At 38.8% G+C, this 21,139-nt stretch overlaps 1 protein-coding gene across 1 annotated transcript in view; it reads left to right on the top strand.

Moving 5' to 3' along the window:
- Positions 1 to 21,139, top strand: part of LOC121322076 (unconventional myosin-X-like) — a 117,030-nt gene that overhangs the window by 38,576 nt on the left and 57,315 nt on the right. The window lies entirely within an intron of this gene.

Below are 21,139 nucleotides of genomic sequence, written 5' to 3'. Positions count from 1 at the left end.
ACGCTAAATTTAAAAAAAAAATAAAAAAATAAAAAAAAATAAAGCGTAACATTAAGGTATTTCATTTTTCTAAACCCTGATTAACACTAATCTTAGACTGTTTAGCTGGGGTAACATTAGAGTAATTGGGATCAGTGAAACCTTAGGTTTGTTACCTTTTAAATACTAGTGATCCATACCAAGTAGTAAGCACTGCACACTTTCTGAGATTTATAAAAAGTAATGTTTACAGTTTACAGCACTCAAATGAGCATGCGGCTCATTTTAAATCACCAGCTGCCACCCCAATATTAATCATGCTAGTCAAATGACGCCAACCATTTGATATTCTGGGAATGTATAAGATGGAGTCATTTTTTAAAAGCTAGAGTCAATAACTATTTAACAACAAAGTCAATACATCACCCTGCCGCCCTCCTTTTGAGAAACGCAGTGGATGTGCAGTTTAACTGGTTCTGCTAACTTAATGAATCATTTCTATTTATTTCAGCCTTTCTCATTTCTCTGGTGGTATACCAGCGCTGCATTATAGATAAGGGGAAACGGGGGTTTCTTGGAAGAGGTTGTTTAAATTGGGCACTGGAAACTTAGGATATGCTGTTTTTATATAGCTAAAAGTTCCAGAAACGCTACGATGCAATGCTAAACACTTCATGATACCATAAAGTTGTTATTGCAGAGAGACATAATTGGCATTTTATGTTTTAGTCCCGTTATATAGATAGTTGTTGTTATATCAGCCTCTTGTCAGAGAACCTTCCAATAATGGTGTAGGCTATAGACTGAGAGTGGATCCTGGGAAATACCTCTTATGGTGCTTTCTGTTATCACAATACAGCGATCATCTTAAAGAGCAACTTGGTAGGATATGATGTATCACAGTTATCTTAACTAATGTATTTATGTTGTTGTTTAAATTCAGTTTGTGTAATTGTTTTATAACAGAGTGAATCTGAATAGGAAGTGTACAGTAGGTAAGATCACTCTATTTCTTGCCCGTATAAAGTTGCTATTTAACATGAATACACTTTTAAAGTGTGTTATTAGTGTGGATTTTTATACAAGATAGAAATGTACACAGCTGGTGGCAATATCAATTGCTGATATTTCTATTTATATAGAAATTGCGTGATGTTGAGTTTCAGTATAATAATGACATTGCTATAGTATCTAAATATGAGTGAACTGTTAGGAATATTGCAGCTGTAGTACTGCACTGTATAAGAGAAATCGAGAATACAATTCTTAACTTGAACTGAAACTTAAAAAAAAAAAAAAAAAAAAAAATCCAGTATGAGGTATGGGTCCAAAATGACCCAACACACAAAGAAAATGTGCTTCTCATCTGGCTTTCACTTTTCTGAGGTCCTTGTTTTCTGATCTGAGATCTTTTCTCAAACGTTCCAGATATACAGATATACTTCAAACAAGACATTTCTGTAAGCTGTATGATGAATGAATTTGTGTAGCACATTTGATGTATTAAGTTCAGATGTCGTTCTACCATGTTTCATGTTGTTGAAATGTAGGGCACCATGAGAAAAAAAGGCTTCGGTTTGCATTGAAATAACTGGCTACTTTTGCACTTTGACCTCAGTACATAGTAGAAAATGTTATCGCTTTACATTACCGTAGTGGTTCAATATTTATTGCCTCAACTGTAAACAGAAGTCTCACTGTGAATTGAAATAATTAATTTGATATCAATTACAATATTCTGAAAACAGGAGTGCTTCTGAACCCGAAGATGGCCTCATCATTGGCTGTGCACCCTGTGGTGTGGAGATACTATAGACAGGCTGATTTTATTCAATTTGCTTGTGTTGTTGTAATCAGCTCTACCCTCTAATTCCTATTGAACCAGCCATCAAGTGTATTTGACAGTAATGTTATAGTAATCCTTTCTCTTGTTACTGACCTATAACCTTGGAAAGCATCCATTATTCAGCTGGGCTTGCACTGAGGCCATACCTCGGCAACATGCGATTACGAAAGCCTGGCCAGCAATGACCCGCCAACTAAGAACGCTGAGCACCATTTCAGAGGCAAGTCAGTGCTGCACTGTTACCTTTTTTCATGACTTTGTTATTTTATTATGAACACTAACCCATAGTTCACCTGGGTAACCACTTCACACAGGTCTGTTTCATAATGTAGTTTTAAAAGAATACATACACTGTCTGGTCACTTTATTAAGACCCAGCAAGAGGCAGCTAACCCCATTGATATTGCAGTGTTACCAGTGAAGTACTATGCAACATCAGTGCCAGGGGCCCAGTCTCTAGTACTGAAAAGGCTTCACTTTTTTTGTCTGAGACTTCACTTCTTCATTCACTTCTCAAATATTCACTTCAATAGTGTCAGCTCGGAATTGGAGACCTGGGCAAGGGTTGGTTACTTCACATCCAGCTGTGTTTGATTTGAGTAATTCAGTACAAGTGGAGGGCGGTGATGTAATGGCTTGGTTTAATGACTTGGGCAGGATTGTATGTGTGGGCACACTTGCCTTCCCCGAGAAAGAGTTTTCTCTCTCTTCCTTCAGTACCCTCTGATTCATGGTGTCTCATTGAGTAACACTGGGCAATGAGGACAGAGCCTCTGGGATGAATAGTAGGAATTGTGGTCAGTTCGCGCCAAGCCTGGCTGTCCACTCTTATCTCCCTGGCAGTATGGGAGACCTTTGTGTCTGGAGAAAATCCTGTCGGAGAGAGAGAATGAGACTAACATTAGATCTGAAGATTAAGATTGAAACCAAAAACGCTTTTAAGAAGGCAATGCAAATCTTATTTCTATGAGAACTGAATGTGGGAACTAGACCAGGGCACCACCAAACAACTCTTCTTTTTTCCCAGATAAAAATGTTAATTTTGTGAGACTGCCTCCGTAAATGTGGCGTCACTAGTATTTTGTGGTATATGATGCCAAGAGCCTTCGGATGCCAAGTGCTTTGGTTTCTGTGCATTAACAGCTGCCACAGGTTTTTTTCTCTGGGTCTGCCTTAGAATCATGGTGGGTACATATTGAACAATAGAAACCCCTCCCTACCTGTTTGTTCCACCTTGAAACCAAAACCTGGTCCTATTAAATACAACTGTTGCCAGATACACAACGGCTGGCAGCATAATCTGCTTGTCATGGCAGTGACTGGAGAAACCAGATGCCTTCTGTCTTCTCCAGCCGGTGGACTGAACTCCTAACACTAGCTCAGGTTTTTATTTGAGTTTGTGTTTCTATTGTTATACCGCTTGTGTTTCTTGATTGTTTGCTAGCTAAAAATTGTGTCAATTAAACAGAATGAGACCACAAAAGTTATTTATTATTACCTGACATCCCCCTCCCCTTTCTCCACGTCACAGCAGGTTTCACTTCCAGGAGTGTTGTCCATTGGGAGCTCCCTGGCTGCCTCCATTTTATTCTGTAGTTGGCTGCGTGGAAGGTTCAAACAGGCAAGATCAATGGGCCAACTTATGCAGCAATAACATTCTTGTACTGTAACAGAAAATCTATAAAATCTTGTTATTCTTAATTTTTGTTTCCTGGCTGAAAACCTATATAATAAATGATATACAATTTTTTTCATAACAATTGTCATTCTACGTAGTTGAATAAAAAAATAGGTCACCTGTCCTGCTGCTCAAATCTGTTTTTCTTTTGGTACCAGGGTTAACATCTGTTAAATATTAGACTGTTTTTCTCTTGGGGAAAATAGTTGGCATTTCTTAAAGGAGGTTTTGAACTGAAAGAAGAGATAGCAGGTAAGGTGGTTTTCCTCCTTGCATGGTTTCCTTGTGGATGAATTATCTTGCAACCCAGTCTCTTTTACATTCCCTGCCCCCCCGTTGTAGCTTATCTGAGCTAAGGGTGCCTAATTAGGTTCAAATTAGTGCCAATCCTCCAGGCGTTTCTCTATATGGAATCTGAAAGCCTTGGCAAATGGAGCTGACTTTTGCTTGAGCATTTAAACCTGAGTCAGGATTTGAATCTAGACCCCAGACAGACAAAATGGTATTGAATGTGACCCAACAAAAATAACTACAGTTACTTTAAAAAGTATTTGTATATGGTACTACCATTTATAACTTGCTCTATAATGCCCTATTAATATATTTTTCATATAGAATATATACAGTATTTTCTACAGTAGTCTCTTGCTAAACCAGACATGAGACAGGTAATAATTGCACACAGATTTTGTAGTGCTTGGTTTATTTTAAATGTCTACATCACTGCACTGAGATAACATTAATGTGCTTTTTGTACATATTACTTCCTGTAAAAAATATACATACAGTAACTTCATTATAACGAACACCCTGGGACCTGTAAAAATGTTCCTTATATCAGGTTGTTCACTATAATAGGGTTTGGCAATTTGCTGTATCAGAATGATAAAGAAACACCCAAATTGAATTGAACATCTTTGTACAGTACAGTAGTTTTTTCAAGACAACTTCTCATTGATCAATATTTAAACTGAATATTTAAAAGAAATTAAAAATTAAAATGTACACTTACATGTTAAATAAATCATCCAGCGTAGATTGCTTCATTTTTTTGTGCTTTTCTCAATGCACGCTGTTTCAACCTTGTTACATCCTCATGCCTGTTGCCATGGTTGCAGTTTGTGTGAAGATGGTAATGGTTCCCATGATTCGCACTACAATAGGTTATCTATGAATCAGCCTTATCTTTGAATTAGCCTACCATGGTCTTTGTTTTCACTGAGAGAATAACACATTCACACTGGAGAAAGTTCAGTGTCAGTCACTACCAAGATCGTTTTATCTGGGTATAGTTTGTAAAAGTCATCCTTCTAATAAGGCTAATTTCCATTGAAAAAAACGGTTCTTGCTGCCTGGATATTTAAAGGGGGTTTGTTAAAGTGAAATTAGACTGTATGCACAGTAGGTCTATACATGCAGTATACCTAATTACACTCTGGGTTTATTTTAGTTTCTTCATGCGTTTTGGTTTTATCACGTGAACATATACACACACATGCTGGCACATATGCATGCGCACACGGCACAGGGACTTCTCCCCCATGCCAGGCCTGGCAAGCTTTACTGCTGTGAGACCGCCCTGCAGTATACTTCCCTCTGCACCACGACACTGCTGGCATCTTTACCCGAAGCCCAGTCTTCCTGGAGGCTGGAAAGTCCCTCCTGCTGTTGGATGGCATTCTGGCAGTCCAGGAAACTGTGCACTTAAATTTAGTTGACATTTTTCTTTAAATGGTAACTTAGCTGCTGTATTAAATCTTTAATGCAAAGCATAGGGGCTGTCTTAAACCATGGCAGAGCGCTGAATGGCTGCGCTCTCTATCGGAGATGGCATGTTTTGTTCATGATTTCCTGTGAATTATTTAGTTTGCTTGATGCGGATGGGGGAATTGTCTTGCAGTGACCCAGCAGCCAGCTGGAATTTCATGTTGTGCTGGGACTTCAGCATCAGATTCCCAGGAAATGTAAATGACTCTGCAAGCATCCTGGTGAGCCGTGGAGAATACTCGATTTTTAAAGCAAGGTTCTCTCATCGCTGGCTGTAAAAACAGTAAGGCTGTAACTGCCTTTGTGCATTTCTTATGTGATCTCTTTTATGATATTCCATTTTGCATTAATATGCTTCAGTGACCACCCTGTAACTGGTCCCTTGCTTGAAGTACAATGGCAGTCCAGTAACACCTTACAAAGTTTTGCAAAAATCATGTATATTTATTTGTGTGTATATAAACAGGGCTATGCTGGATTGTCAATTGTGCATGCATACTGCGTATGCATCTAAACAGCAAAATGCGATGTTCTGGCATTGTTACCCTTTATGGAAAATGGTCCTCTGGAAAACAACTGAGGTGGTACAAAAGCTGTAAATGTACAAGAGATGCTAAATTAGGAAATCTCTTCTTGCTTAAACTAGGCCAGCTGCAAAGCAGCAGCGCCGCTCTTCAGCACAATGGGAATACCGTACAAAGTGTGGAGAGGTGGTTTGTGTGTGTGGGTGCACTTTAGACCTCTGGGCAAGACTGTCCATTCTGTAGCCTTTTCTGTTCAGGTGAAATGTCGTCTTGGTGATTTGGAGTCGGTGATTTCTAAAGGGAATGGGGGAGCCAATTGAATGACTGGTCTGGAGTTACAACAAGCTGCTTTCTTCAGGACATTAGCTTTTAATAGTATACCACCTTGTCCCATAATGTTGTTAAGATTTATGCCAAAAGCGATTTCTTGCAGACTGTTTCCTGCAGTCTTCTATCCATTATCTGGTACCAGACCTTCTTGGCTTTCCAATTTAAGAGTACTAAAAAGTTTCTGTTTATCTTATTTATTTGGTAGTTGGGTGCATTTCTCCTTTTCTGGGGTGAAAAAAATATGTTAATGACTCTTTTGGAGTAAATAGCTTTATTTGGCCCATGATGCGCAAAATGTAATTTACCATTTTAGTTCTAGAACTTAGCTTCTAGAATTACTCAATAGGAGTTACCTGTCTTTAAAAATAAGTAACCCCAAAGTGAGAAAACGTGTAAATAGAGTACTGTAGGGTCCATGTTACCACTAAACTAGACAGCGCTCCAGAGCTGATTGATACAACAGATTCAGTTTGTACCAAAATGAAATGGTACAGAGCCCCAAGGGCTGTTTCAACTCCAGTCAAGTGCACTTCCGTGCTCTTTTGAAGTTGCCTTGTCAGTTTGTGACCAGGGAGCAGCAGGAGGTTATCTTCAAGATCACCAGTATCTTTGGGGATATTAAACAATAATATAAACTAATTTTAAAAAGGCATCAAGTCCCTCTACGTCAGGGATAGTAATAGTGAACACTTGATTTTTAGAATCAGTAGTTAATTGAATTGACTGTGTCCTGTAATCCAAAAATGCCATTTACAAAACCTACCACTTGATGTGATCAAAAGGAACACATTAGGAGATTTTTACTGTATTTACAAATAGTTTGTCATCCATATTTACTCCTACCTAAACACAAAAACAGATCTTATCTTGTGTCGACATTGTCTCTAAGCAATACACACTGTCTATTAAATCCAGGGAGCTGCAGACAGGGCTGATGAGCTTCTCTGTTAGGTCCAGGTTTCTCGTGTGTGTGTTCACCTTCACACTTGAGAAACCGTCTTAATGAACTAGTTTATTTGCTCATTGACACATTGAATGTGATTTAAATTTCTCTAAAGTAGGGCGTGTGTTTGTGGGCAGAGACAGACCGGGTCAGCAGGTTGAAGAGCTATTCGGGACCTCTGTGATAGAGGGCATTGTAAGTGAACAGGACTGAACTTTACAGTCAGCTGGGCAAGCCGGGGGGTGATGTGATCTATTTTTTTTACATCTGGTAAGGATCCTGGCGGTGGCATTCTGAACTAGCAGCTGTCTGTTTTATGGCGCATGCCGGGAGACCACCATAGAGAGAGTTGCAGTAGTTGAGTTGAGAGGAGACAAATGCATGACGGAGTATCTCTGCATCCGGGAGGGAAAGGTATGGATGGACTTCAAGATGTTTTGAAGGTGGTTGAAGGAAGATTTTACCCCACAGTAGATGGGTGCATCAAAGGAGAGGTTGCTGTCCAGAAGTACACCAAGGCTTTGTACTGCAGCAGCAGACAGTTTCGGAGGTTCAGGGCAGCTATATTGAGATTCTTAAGTTGAGTTTTAACTCCTTCTAGAAGTAGTTAATATTTGCTGAAGAAAATTGGCAAGACAGCCAGGCCTCAATGTCTTGGATGCAAGCTGAGAGCCGGACCATGGCAGAGGGACAGCCACAGTCTAGTTTTGGGTAGAGCTGGGTGTCATCAGAATAGGAGTGAAACATGAGGCTATGTTGGTGGATGAGGTGACCCAAGGGAAGCATGTATATGTTGAAGAGAAGAGGCTCAAGAACAGACCCTTGAGGGACACCACAGGTGAGTGGGTTTGTGATGCCTCTACATCCAGCATAGAAAACAGACCACATGTGTCCAGATAGGTAAGAGCACATCCAGGAGAGATAGGTTCCAGAGATCCCAGCATACTTCTGAAGGCGGTCAAGAAGAATGCTATCTATGGTGTCAAAAGCAACTGGTGGGTCAGGGACTCCTTTTTTGTAATTCTAATGATGTCTCACTAACCATGTTTAATCTAACACAATGTTATCAATAAAAATACTTTACAGTCCAGTTTGTTTACATTCTCTTGTCCCTTTTTTATTCTCTGAGGCAAATAGCTGTGCTCCTGACCCTTTTTTTTGCAGCAGTAGATTGTTATAAAAGAAAGCCTGTTTGTTTTGTTTTGTCACAGCTTTCTTTGTACCTTTTTAACCAAAGTACTTTTAAGAAGCTGTTTAAGAAATAGCTTTGAGAATTAAGCCCATGATGCACAAAATGTCTTTTGCCAGTTTAGGTCCATGTTACCACTAAACTAGACACAGCCGCTTCAGAGCCAGTTCATACAACAAAATCTCCAAGCTGGGGCGCAGGTTCTCAAGATTAGATAACCACCGCTGCTTGTTATTGTACAAAGTCACCTGTGGGCTCAAACAGATTAATATGGGTGTCATGAATGGGTGTCAACCTCAGACACTGTCACAAACCACAAACCCTCAGCAGCTAGCAATTTTCTTCCAGATTTTTTGCTACCATGATTTGCCTGGCTAGTTGAAATTTGAGATGCATGACTTTGCAACAAATTCTACTTCTCTTGTATTATAATTTTGTGTTTTTATTTATTAGTTAGAAGTTCTGATTTAATATTCTCTGCTCCAGGGCAAACCTGGTTTCTTTTTGGGGGCAGTGCTCAGAAATCCTGTTCAAATCACTGTGCTACTGCCTACAATGGTGCAGCCAAGCATAAGACAAGCTTAAAAGCAGTTATTTAAAACGGACCATATAATTGCAGAGATAGTCATGCTATAAAATGGAAACTGCAAATATACTGGCACAATTGCAATACTGCTAGTGCTAATAAGAGACAGAAAATGGATTTTGAAACCTTCAGCACTCATGCGGCTCCTCATATATGCTCTTTAAGTAATAACTGATAACAAACACGGTGAATTCCAGTATATGTACAGTAGCAATACAAAAAGAATCGTCGTTCATACTTCTAGTTGAAATGTTTTGTCAAATCGTTTTAATATTACTACATATTCTAGCATTGATGCAGCAGCATGCATTCTGCTCCTGCGCCCTATGATTCTGCTGTCTGCAGTGCCGTAGTCTTGACAGAGCTCCCTCAGCCCTGCAGCTCTCACTCTGTCAGGGAGCAGTACATCACCTGCGTATTTGTCTCCCTGTCTTGCTCAGTCTGTCTGCTTGGTTTAGCACTGCTACGGACCTCCATCTGTCCAGACAGCAGCAGCTTGGCGGAAAAAAAAAGGCTTTGTCCAAATTACTGCAAATAACATAAGGGAATATCCTGCAGGGCCATCCACTCAAAGAGCAAGAAGCGCGAACAACACATTGACAGCTTTTAACGTGGCCTCTTCCCGTTTTGTCATTTTCTGGTGGTGTGTGTGTGTTTTTTTTTTTTCTCCCTAGAATTTATTTGTTTCTTTGTTTTTATCAGTGGCTTTACAAAAGTTTGTATGGAACACCACAGGGTCCTATTTTATTATGATAGAAACACAGCAAAAGACAACCATTTTTAGAATTTTACTTCACGTGCAAATGTACTGTATGTAGAAATATGTATTTTATATTATTATTATTGTTATTTATTATTAATAAATCTTTTTTTTGTTAGAGGTGAAACATTATATTTTAGTTTCTACAACCTTATTCAACTTCTACTTTTATACTGCAGCTGTTTTAAATCATTGAACAGTACCTGTGCTGCATACATTGGTGAACTTTTATGCAGGAAATTAGACTCCTGTTTACAAAATCATGCAAAATAATCACTTTTTTTTATTTTACAGATATGCTTCTGTGAAATTTGAGAACAAAGGGTTCTCTGAACAATAATGCTCCTATCTAAAATAAATAAATAAATAAATACCTTTTGTTAGTGAGGAAAGAGGTTAATCAGAAGACATTCTGAAAGACTTCTAGTTGAAATGTTTATCATCAAATGTTTGTTTTGTTAGTATAACTTGATCAAATACCCAACCAAAAAAGAATTAAGCTTGATTTTAAAGTCAATTGATCAGCATCTTTGTTCTCGGCCTAAATTGTAATTTTTTATATTGTATCTGTTAAAAATAAATAAATTGATTAATATAAGGGGGCAGAATTTTGAAATGTGCAAATAATCTGAGAACCAGCTTGGTTGCAAGGAGTAGCAGTTCAGTTATTGCCGTGAGTAGTTTCTTGCTGGCTTTGTACTGTGCCAGGGCTTTTAAACCAGGGCTCAGAGTGTAGGGAATGTTTGAGGTTGAGAGAGAGGAGTTGTGTGTGTATAGGTATATGTGTGGGCAGGTTTGTAGTGCTTGCTGTGTCAAAGACTCCACAAGGAAGGAAAGTCTGACAAGTCTTTCTAGTATTTAAACAGATATTAAACAGTCATTGTTTTTTAAAACAAACTAGAAGTGCCCAAATATTTTGTTTGTTGTTGACTTTCACCCTGTGTGGAGTTTTGTTTGACTGGAGTTAGGAACAGTAGTGAAAAATATAGTGAGAGTCAATACAAAGTCCTCATAAACAATGTAAACAAATGTGTGTGTGTGTGCATGCAAGGGGATATAAAAAAGGCAAGTGTATTGGCATTAGTCAAGTCCTGTCAGCTCTGTCAGTCAGGGTGATGAATTCACAAATTTTCATCATCTCGGTTTCCTGAAAGGGAGCACTTCTGTGACTAGGAGGCCCCACAGACTGCAGCACAGTCACAGCAGCAGATGGTACTCTATAATCACTGGAGAGTCGTGTTTGTTTAGTCCGTACCACTCCTGGAGTTGCAAAGACACCATGGCCATTGATCACTGCAAGACTTTGTGTGTGTGTAGGTGGGTGGGTGTGGTTAATTACCTCAGCCATGCACATTCATTTACATAAGTTTAGAGTTGAATTGAGGGTCAGGTTAAGAGGTCTTCTTTCCTCATTAGTTTCTTATCACCACTGCTGTCCCCTTGTAATGAATTCTGTCTGTCTCCTTTTGGAGCCAATTGGGGTGTTGGATAAAGTCTTCTGCTTTAGGTTTTTTTGTGGCAAATCCCTTTTGTGGTAATTCTCTTTCTTTTATTTTGAAATTTTTAGTTTAGTATCTGTGTGTGTGAGATCCAGAAGCAAAATAGACTACTACTGTATAAGCGGTGTGTTTTGAAATTGAAATCTATATGCATGCAAGGTAAGGAGGTGCTAACTGCGTCTGATCAATCTAGGGTTGCTATACTGCTGCATTTGTCTGTCTATTAAAGTAAAGCGTTCCTGCATTATGCAGGTAGTTGTTTAGTATCTGCTGGCTCGGTCTATGTAACGTACTGACGGTGTGCTGTAGTCTTGATTTTGTTGTGGGAGTTATTCTTTCAGCACCAAGAAAGCGTGCTTTGGGAAAGTGATTAGTTTTGTTTCAATCCGAAATCACGATCATGACTGCAGCTTCCCTGTTTATTTTTTAGACCTATATTAAAACTAGTGATGCTGCTATCACAGTCCTTCTTTTGAATATAATCATTATATAGATGTGGAAGGAACCTTGTATGATTGCTGTAGTAGCTCAGAAAGTGGCTGCATTTCACTTCAGTGGTTGAGTGAGTGCTGGAGTGATCTGCGTGGAGTTAAGGCTTGCTTTTTAAAAGTGTTATTTTGTGCCTCGCAAAACTGGTTTTGTGCTTGGCGCATAATTTTGAACATGACAGGATTTCGCAAATTGTCGGCCATTTCCACCAAATTGCGCTATGCAGACATATTTGTGCACAGCGCAAAACAGATTGTGTCATGCAAAAAGAACCTTAGAATATAGCACATTTTAGGTGTTCGCGCATAACCTTTTAAATATCTGGGTCCCAGTCTTTGGCTCTGGGGCTGTTTTTATATAATAAATGAAATAAATAGAAAGCTTTTGTGTCCTGCTTTCATTTCTTTTTTTCTTTGTTATGCACGTGCGATGATAATAAAAAATAACGGTTTGAAATACAACAACTGAATGATGTTGACGTGGTTGATTTTCATTTGGTTAATTTGCCTTGCTATGGTGTGTGCAGCACTACTGTTGGATGACAATGAAGGTGAGGGCAATCGGAGCCCGATCTGCTTTATACAGCCACACCTCATGATCCGGCTCCAGTGAAACCAAACTCTGTGCTACTGATCTTAGTCTGAAGTGCTTTGACCAAGCTTTTTCAAATCAGTTTGCGCAAAAATGATGTAGCGTGCATTTATCATTTTAAGTATAAAATGTTTAAAATTTCCAGAAGAAAATTATTGTAAATTGTCCTTGACCCTGTACCACAATTTGGAGACCATGACGGATGCAATTTTTTTTCCAGGCTATTCCCAGATGGGATCTGAACCCTTTAAGTTTTGACCTGGAGATGAACATGCTCTCCACAGAGCCAGTGACACTTGAGTTGCAGCTTGGGCACTTGGATTTAGAGATAGGCATGTTCCAACTGGAGCCTGGATGGAAGACCTAGTGTCTGGTGCAATTAACACAGGTTTTTTTTAACAGACAGACTTTAGACTCACGCTGTGTGGTTTATTTTAATTTTTTTTTTTTTAATTGCACACATCCAAAATACCCCCCTTTTAACACGCTCCCCTGGTGAGAGTGGGGATGTTGCTTAGCAACCACAAATAATTATACTTTACCAAAGAGTTGTTAGTGTCAAATGGTATAGCGCTTGTTTGTTCAACATTCGTATTGCTTCATTACTTATTTTTAGGGCATCTTAGCTAACCGTCAATAATTGTGTGTGTGTATATATATACTATATATACATATACACACACACACAAACACATGTCTTTTTGGGGAAGTCTCTACCAACTTTGCACACTGGCTTGGTGCAATTTGTGCCCATTGTTCTTGGCAGATTTGCTCAAGCTCTCTCAAGTTGCTTGGGGATCGCTTATGGACAGCAGTTTAAGTCTTTCCACAGTCTCAATAGGATTCAAGCCAAGACTTTGACTTGGGCCATTCAAGAACATTCACTTTCTTATTCTTAAGCCACTCCAATGTAGCTTTGGCCTTGTGCATTGGATCATTGTCCTGCTGAAAGGTGAATATTTGACACAGTTTTTAAGTCTTTAGCAGACAAACAGGTTTTCCTCTAGTATTTGCCTGTACTTTGCTTCATCCATTTTTCCCTCAATCCTAACAAGCCTTCCAGCTCCTGTTGAGGAGAAGCATCCCCATAGCATGATGCTGCCACCACCATGCTTGACTCTAGGGATAGTGTTGACTAGGAGATGTGCTGTGTTGGGTCTGCGCCAAACATAACGCTTGGCATTTAGACCAAAAAGTTCCTATTTGGTCTCGTCTGACCGCAACATCTTTTGCCACATTTTTGCAGGATCACTCAGGTGCTTTGTTGCAAACTCCATGAGGGCTTTGAGATGGCATATTTTTAGTAATGGCTTCCTTCTTGCCACCCTGCCATACAGACCACTTTTATTCTGGATATTGTTGACTAATGCACATTTTCTCCCATCTCAGCCACTGAACTATGTAGTTCTTTCAAAGTTGTCATTGGCCTCACAGTGGCATCCCTCACCAGTTTTCTGCTTGCCCGGCTGCTCGGTTTAGAGGGACGGCCTGATCTAGGCAGTGTCTGGGGGGTACAATGCACCTTACATTTCTTGATGATTGAGTAGACTGTGCTCACAGGGATATTCAGAGACTTCGATATTTTTACCTACCCTGATCTGTGCTTTTCAATGACTTTATCACTGACTTGCTTTGAATGCTCCTTGGTCTTCATGATTGAGTGTTTGCTTGAAATTCACTACCTGACCAAGGAACCTCAGAGACAGGTGTTTTTATAATGAAATCATGAGAACCACTAATATTGCACACAGACAGAGGCCATTCAACTAATTGTGTGGCTCGTTAAGGTCATTTTGTGCACCTGAATTAATTTAGGTTTGGCACAGCAAAGGGTTTGAATACTTATGCAATCCATGACTTTTCCATTTTTGTTTCACATTAATTATCTATTTACTTCTTTATTTTTGTTTTTGCTTTGAATGTGTGGAGTAGGTTGTGTATATAACACTAATTCCTACTTCAAAGTGTCATGACTGCAACCTTTAAAGCAACAAAATGTGAAAACTGTGAGAGGGTCTTAATACTTTTGCAAGGCTATGTGTGTGTGTGTGTGTATTTAAGGATTCAGTGGCTTCATGTGTTTATTGGATAAATCTCATGTTTTGCAGCAGTTTAGTCTGAAGAGAGTAAATCACAAGCAGATTTGCCTTAATTTAGTCATAGATATTTTTTCAGGTTTTAGATATAATAATGATAAAAGAAATCGCTAAAATAGTACATTGGGGAAATTGTTGTACCACTTTGTTTAATTGAATTATGCAAATATATATGATTTTGTAGTGGTACGTTTTATTTATTTCATTACTTGATGGAAGAATCTCCAACTTTTTTAGGTTTTCAGAGGGTTTTTTTTCCTTTTAAACTTTAGGGAGAATGAACACACAAGTTTTTATTAAAAGTGAAACACATAATAGATGCAAACGTGGTGGTAGTAGTGTTCAATCAAGTGGTTATTTTGAACATTTGAAATGAATATTTTTTCTTGAAATCTGAAGTATATTGTAACTGAAAGTACCCTAGAAACCAATAATAAAAATAAACCGGTCAACTCCCTTCAATTCGAATAAAATCCCATGTAAACACCACTTATTTTTATGACCACGTGAAAAGGGTGGAAAAGCACCGAAAAAACAGAAGTCCTAATCATAACTGCGATATTAGGCGTCTGTCCGCTGTCGCACGCTCCCCTAAGGCAGTGTTAGCATCGTCCCCTGAAACCTGCTTGTTATTCTAGCAACTGAATAATTGCAGGCCTGTACTACTGCTGCAGCAGTGGAAGGTCCTTTGCAATCTTTTTGTTGCAAAAAAAGAATTGCCTTTTGCCCAATAGTGTGATATGATATGTGTTTTATGTTGGGTTCCAGTCAGAGCTGTGCCCAAGCTTTGTAATACTACACTATGTAAAATCAGAAATAATAAAACCTATATAATTTATTTTGAAATGGCAGTAGTAACCCATGGGATCCTGCATGAGGAAACAATGAGATCATTGTATTAAAATAAAAAAATAACTCTTATGGCTTTTTCTTGTAAATTTTCTGAGGACTCAAGGGTTTCCCTTTTATAAAGCTAAACAAGAACATATCTGCAGTATATTTATAGTGACACACGCACCCACACAAGCACTCTAGCACAAAGGCATCATTTAAAATATTTATCCAGTTTATTCCCTGGAGGTGAAGTCTACAATCTGCAGTAAGCTGAAAGCTTGATATACTGTCTTTTTTTTAAATCACTGTTGTAGCGTGCTCGGGGGAAGGCAGCAGCAGACATAAGCATGAAGACATAAGCCCGATATACTCTGCTTGCAGTGGAGTCTGCTCTTTTGTACAGCGGTATCGGCGCTATGCTTTAGTGCCAGAGGTCCCGGTTTCGCGCCGTCTCTCCACCTGCGTGTGGATTGCCTCTCTCTGTGTGATGTGTCTGCCTGCGTTAACCGACATCACTACAGTATACAAGGGGAATACAGTGTTACTGTTGTGAGCTTTTTTAAAGTGATAACTCAGCATGTTTTTAAAATGTGAAACATTGGCCCTTGCTGATTTGAAAACTGTCTGAAGCTGTTGCACCACGACCCGAGAGAAAATAGACATGTTACGACTCCAGTATAGCATTCGTTTTGATTTTGATTAATTTTTGTGTTTTAAACTAGATTACAAATTGCTGTCAAGGGGCTGAAAATGCACCTATAGGATTATGAAATATTCATATTACCTTAAATGAATGTCTTACGAATGCAAACTTCAGCTAACTGAAAACTAATACCAAAAATCTACTCTCTCTGCATATTTTAATGACTACTTCTTACAAAACATTATTTTGTGATTCTCAGTTAAATTAAAAATTACTTGTCAAGAATCCATGCACAAAAATAAATAAAAAAAGCATTATGAATGGCATGATCGTTTAGGCCTGTTTTTGTGTTTTAAAAACAGAAATGGTTTTGAAGGGCGATTGTTGCATATATTCCTGTCTACCTAGTGTTTCACAGTTTTGCCCAAGCTACGATATCACACTGGAGTAAGCAAGCAAGATGGGGCTAGCCTGCTGGGCGATTATTGGATGGATAGTAAAGAATGTGTTTGGAACACAGTGTTCCTTGTTTGTCAGGCAGGGCCAGCAGATGGGATTAGTTAAGTGGAACAAAGAGTCAGGTAAGATGATCCTGGGATTGGACACATGTCACACACCAGGGTAACAGAGTTGGACCAGGGAGAGATTACCAGGCAGGGAAGGTGTGTAAGAAACGGGCCCAGGCATTGGATTTTCCAGATCCAGCTAGTTTAAGCCTGCCTGACTGCATTGAAAAGTTTCCTTTAGTTCTGTTCTCTGTGAAATATCTTTTAGAACGAACAGATGTGTACACTGGAACGCCCTTGTTGTGTTTTTTAAACAGTTGTATTCTCCTATATTGGAACGCAAAATTGATTACTGACTTTATAACATGCCGGAAGCTCTGTTGTTGCAGAGCCTCAGTTGGTGCCTGCAATAAAGTGGCTCATAAGCAGTGCACCATAGGGAAAAGTATTATTATAGAACACGTCAGACATAATGTTTCCAGTCTGTTGGATCGGTCCCAGAAGCCCTCTCCAGTGACCTGTCCATTCTGGACTTGACACCCTTCAGTAACTTCATGAGTTGTCTAAAGTCGGTATGCGCTGAAAGAAACAGGCCAAATTACAGGACAAAACTGGGGCAGAATGTGCAAACATGTTAGCTACCTGGAATCAAAGAATGACCATGTGTCAGGTCAATGGCAGGGCACAGTTCAATCCCTGTATAAACAATAATCCCAGGCTGTTCTTTAATGGAAAGTCATGTTGGTCATCAGGATCCCAGGTTTCTCTGTCACGCTTAACTGACTGCCATTTCAAGGTTTCATATTGTAGCAAATCAAAGTGATGCTATGCTTTCGTTTGTTATGCTGTGAACATCTCCAGCTGACACTTTTCTCCACTTTTTTGTGCTACCTGAAGCTGAAATAAGGAAATGTGTCTTTTCAGCAGTTATATCCTTTTCTGTGCCTGCCCTAAATACCCTTAAATACCGTGTCTACTTTTTGGTTTTCTGTTTCTACCCATTTTTAACAAAGTTCATATTAAAACGGCCCATTGCTGTAGATGGATCGCACACCTTGGATGATATTAGGTTTAATTTTCACACACTAACAAGACCACCAGTATTCAATACCGTTGCATTCTGTATTGGTATACAAACCAGATTATCCCAAAAATGCTAAAGAAATAACAATAACTTTGCACACGGCAAGGATTAACATTTCCATTGTCTAAGGCAAAGTAATTCTGAGAGCAGTCTGCTGGCGCGTGTAAATGCTGCGAAGCAGGAACCAAGGGTCTGTGTCTTCATAAGAGCCTTCAGTTAGCTGACTTGCCTACATTAGATCACCTGCTTTTAAGTGGAGCTGCTTTTTAATCATTCTGCAAGGTTAGCGTTGTTTCTTATGCTTATTTTAATTACCTGTTTGGGTTGATTTTTTTTAAATTTTAAAAACAGAATTATTGTTGGTCAAAGCAGTGGTACAAAATTATAAACTGTATATTCATAGTATTATAAATCACATACCAATCTGTTAAGGATCTGTCAAAATTGTAATGTACAGATCCTGTGAATAGAACATACGATACAATATTTTGTTTTTGTAATTCATAATAGTTATCACGTTGCGTGTATGATGTCTGAAATGCACAGGTCAAAGGGAGGGGGGTACGGGACACATATATACAGTGCCTTGCAAAAGTATTCAGACCCCTGACCAATTCTCTCATATTACTGAATTGCAAATGGTACATTGAAATTTCGTTCTGTTTGATTTTTTTTTTTTTTTTTTTTTTAAAACGCTTAAACTCAAAATCAATTATTGTAAGGTGACATTGGTTTTACGTTGGGGAAATATTTTTAAGAAAAGTAAAAAACTGAAATATCTTGCTTGCATAAGTATCCCACCCCCACACATTAATATTTGGTAGAGCCACCTTTCGCTGCAATAACAGCTTTAAATATTTTGGGGTATGTATGTACCAGCTTTGCACACAGTATCGAAGTGATTTTGGCCCATTCTTCTAGGCAGATTTGCTCCAGGTTGTTCAGGTTGGTTGGACAACGCTTGTGGACCGCAATTTTCAAATAGTGCCACAGATTCTCAATGGGATTGAGATCAGGACTTTGACTGGGCCACTGTAGGACATTCACTTTTTATTCTTGAGCCACTCCAATGTTGCTTTGGCCTTGTGGTAGGGATCATTGTCCTGCTGAAAGGTGAATTTCCTCCCAAGCTTCAGTTTTTTTTTAGCAGACTGACGCAGATTCTCTTGCAGTATTTTCCTGTATTTTGCTCCATCCATTCTTCCTTCAATTGTAACAAGATGCCCAGTCCCTGCTGATGAGAAGCATCCCCACAGCATGATGCTGCCACCACCATACTTCACTGTAGGGATGGTGTGTCTTGAGGCATGGACAGTGTTAGGTTTGCGCCACACAGTGCTTTGAGTTTTGATCAAAAAGCTCTATCTCATCTGACCACAAAACCTTTTCCCACATCGCAGCTGGGTCACTCTCATGCTTTCTGGTAAACTCCAGACGTGCTTTCAGATGGTATTTTTTGAGTAACGGCTTCTTTCTTGCCACCCTCCCATACAGGACAGTGTTTTGCAGAGCTCTTGATATGGTTGACTGGTGCACCATTACTCCACTCCCAGCCGCTGAACTCTGTAGCTCCTTCAAAGTAATTGTTGGCCTCTCTGTGGCTTCTCTCACAAGTCTCCTTGTTTGAGCGCTGAGTTTTGAGGGATGGCCTTTTCTTGGCAGTGCCTGGGTGGTGTGATGCAGCTTCCACTTCCTGATTTATTGATCCAACTGTGCTCACTGGGATATCCACACACTTGGATATTATTTTGTACCCTTTCCCTAATCTATGCATTTGTATTACTTTATCTTTAACTTCTGTAGAATGCTCTTTGGTCTTCATTTTCCTTCAGATTCACAGCCTTACCAATGATCCTTCAGCGGTGTGGTTTTTATCCATAAAATGTGACAGCAACTTTAATGGTTCACAGGTGGAGGCCAATGGTAAGGTAATTGTGTCCTCGTTAGGGCAATTTCTTTCATCGGTGCAAACTGGGAGCTTCCACAGCACAGGGGTTGAATACTTATGCAAGCAAGATATTTCAGTTTTTTATTTTTCTTACAAATATTTCCTAACATAAAACCAATGTCAACTTACAACAACTGATTCCGAGTTTCAGTGTTTAAAAATAAAATATCAAACAGAACGAAATTTCAATGTACCATTTGTAATTTGGTAATATGAGAGAATTGGTCAGGGGTCTGAATACTTTTGCAAGGCACTGTGTGTGTGTGTGTGTATGTATGTGTGTGTGTCTATATATATATATATATATATATATATATATATATATATATATATATATATATATATATATATATATATATATATATAAACGATCCTCGCACTCACGGAGTTCGTTGCCCCTTTAAGATAGACCCAGGACACAAAAATTGATCTTTTACGGCGCTGACGCGCACTTTTTAATAAACACAGAAATGAAAACAAAACAAAAACCTAGCTCCCTCTTGGAGCTCTGACTAAACATAGACTGGTTCCTCACTAAACCACAGGACGGCTAAGCCGTTTACCTGACAAACACCAAAACGGGCTTCTCTCAGCACTCTCTTCAATACGACTGGACACACACGCAGTCGGGCTCTTCACTCAGCAGCCCCGATCAGTCTGGCTGCCTCTTTTAAATACCCTGCACCTGTCTCTAATTTATAATTACGATCAGGTGCCGAGGATTAACTAAATCATTAAAACAATTACAATTAAACCCCATAACACCCAAATGTGCATTCTCACAAGGTTTTTAGCAGGGAAGGATTTTAACCCCCTCCCTGGTACCTTACAATATATATATATATATATATATATATATATATATATATATATATATATATATATATATATATATATATATGTATATATATATATATATATATATATATATATATATATATATATATATATATAAATAAAATACCAAGTCATATTTAACGGAGTTTATCTTTATGTAACAGATGAATCACTATTATATATATAGTCATACTATTATGATACAGCCAAAATAATGATAAACTGTATTTTCAAAAGTAGAATTGCTCTGATACTATCAGTTAAACTCCAAGTCTGGTCCTCTGCGCCTCGACTCTTTCTGATCATGCAGAACTTTGTTTCCCATGAGATGAATTTTAGAGCACGATTTTCACAGCCAGCAATAACCAAAGCCTTTAACAAATACTTGTGTCTGTTTTAAAAGCATATTAAAATGAATCGTTCTGATCTCCTCTTAATGGAGCTGCTTCCTTTTGTCAGAGCAAAGCGACTCTGCCTGGATAATCAATTTTAAATGACCTTTCCCCCAAACTCTGCCTTCCCATTAAATGCTGTTATCGGAGGTTCTGGCCAGCCAGCGTGTGCTGAAGCAGCAATTCAAAGCAAAACTCCATTTATCGTGAAACCGAACTCTACTCCAATAACTAGCCTGGAGAAAGGAGGGGGAGGCTAGTCACTGATCACCTCACAGCTGGATCTTCAATTCTTTCTGTTCCACTGTTCTGCTTGGTTTGTGTTCACATCATGGATGTAATGCATGTGTCAAAGTAGATGCTTTAAAATAGGGTTGGTCTACTCTGGTCTTGGTAGACTATTCCAGTTTAAAAGGTATCATATAATTGATAACTTGTATTGGTTGGAACAAAGGTTGAAACCATCTTAATATAGGAGCAATAGACTGCTGAACCATTTATTAAAATCAGGGAAGGAGAAACAAACTAGTTATATGCTGTTTATATCTATACACTTTTAAAAATGACCCTCATGCAATAACACTGTTTTATTACATTTTTGGTTATTTCTCAAACAGT

The sequence above is a fragment of the Polyodon spathula genome, chromosome 10 (genome assembly GCF_017654505.1).
Source record: "Polyodon spathula isolate WHYD16114869_AA chromosome 10, ASM1765450v1, whole genome shotgun sequence".
Lineage (NCBI taxonomy): Eukaryota > Metazoa > Chordata > Actinopteri > Acipenseriformes > Polyodontidae > Polyodon > Polyodon spathula.
Note: the sequence above shows the minus strand (reverse complement) of the source record. Positions and strands in the feature narration are given on the sequence as shown.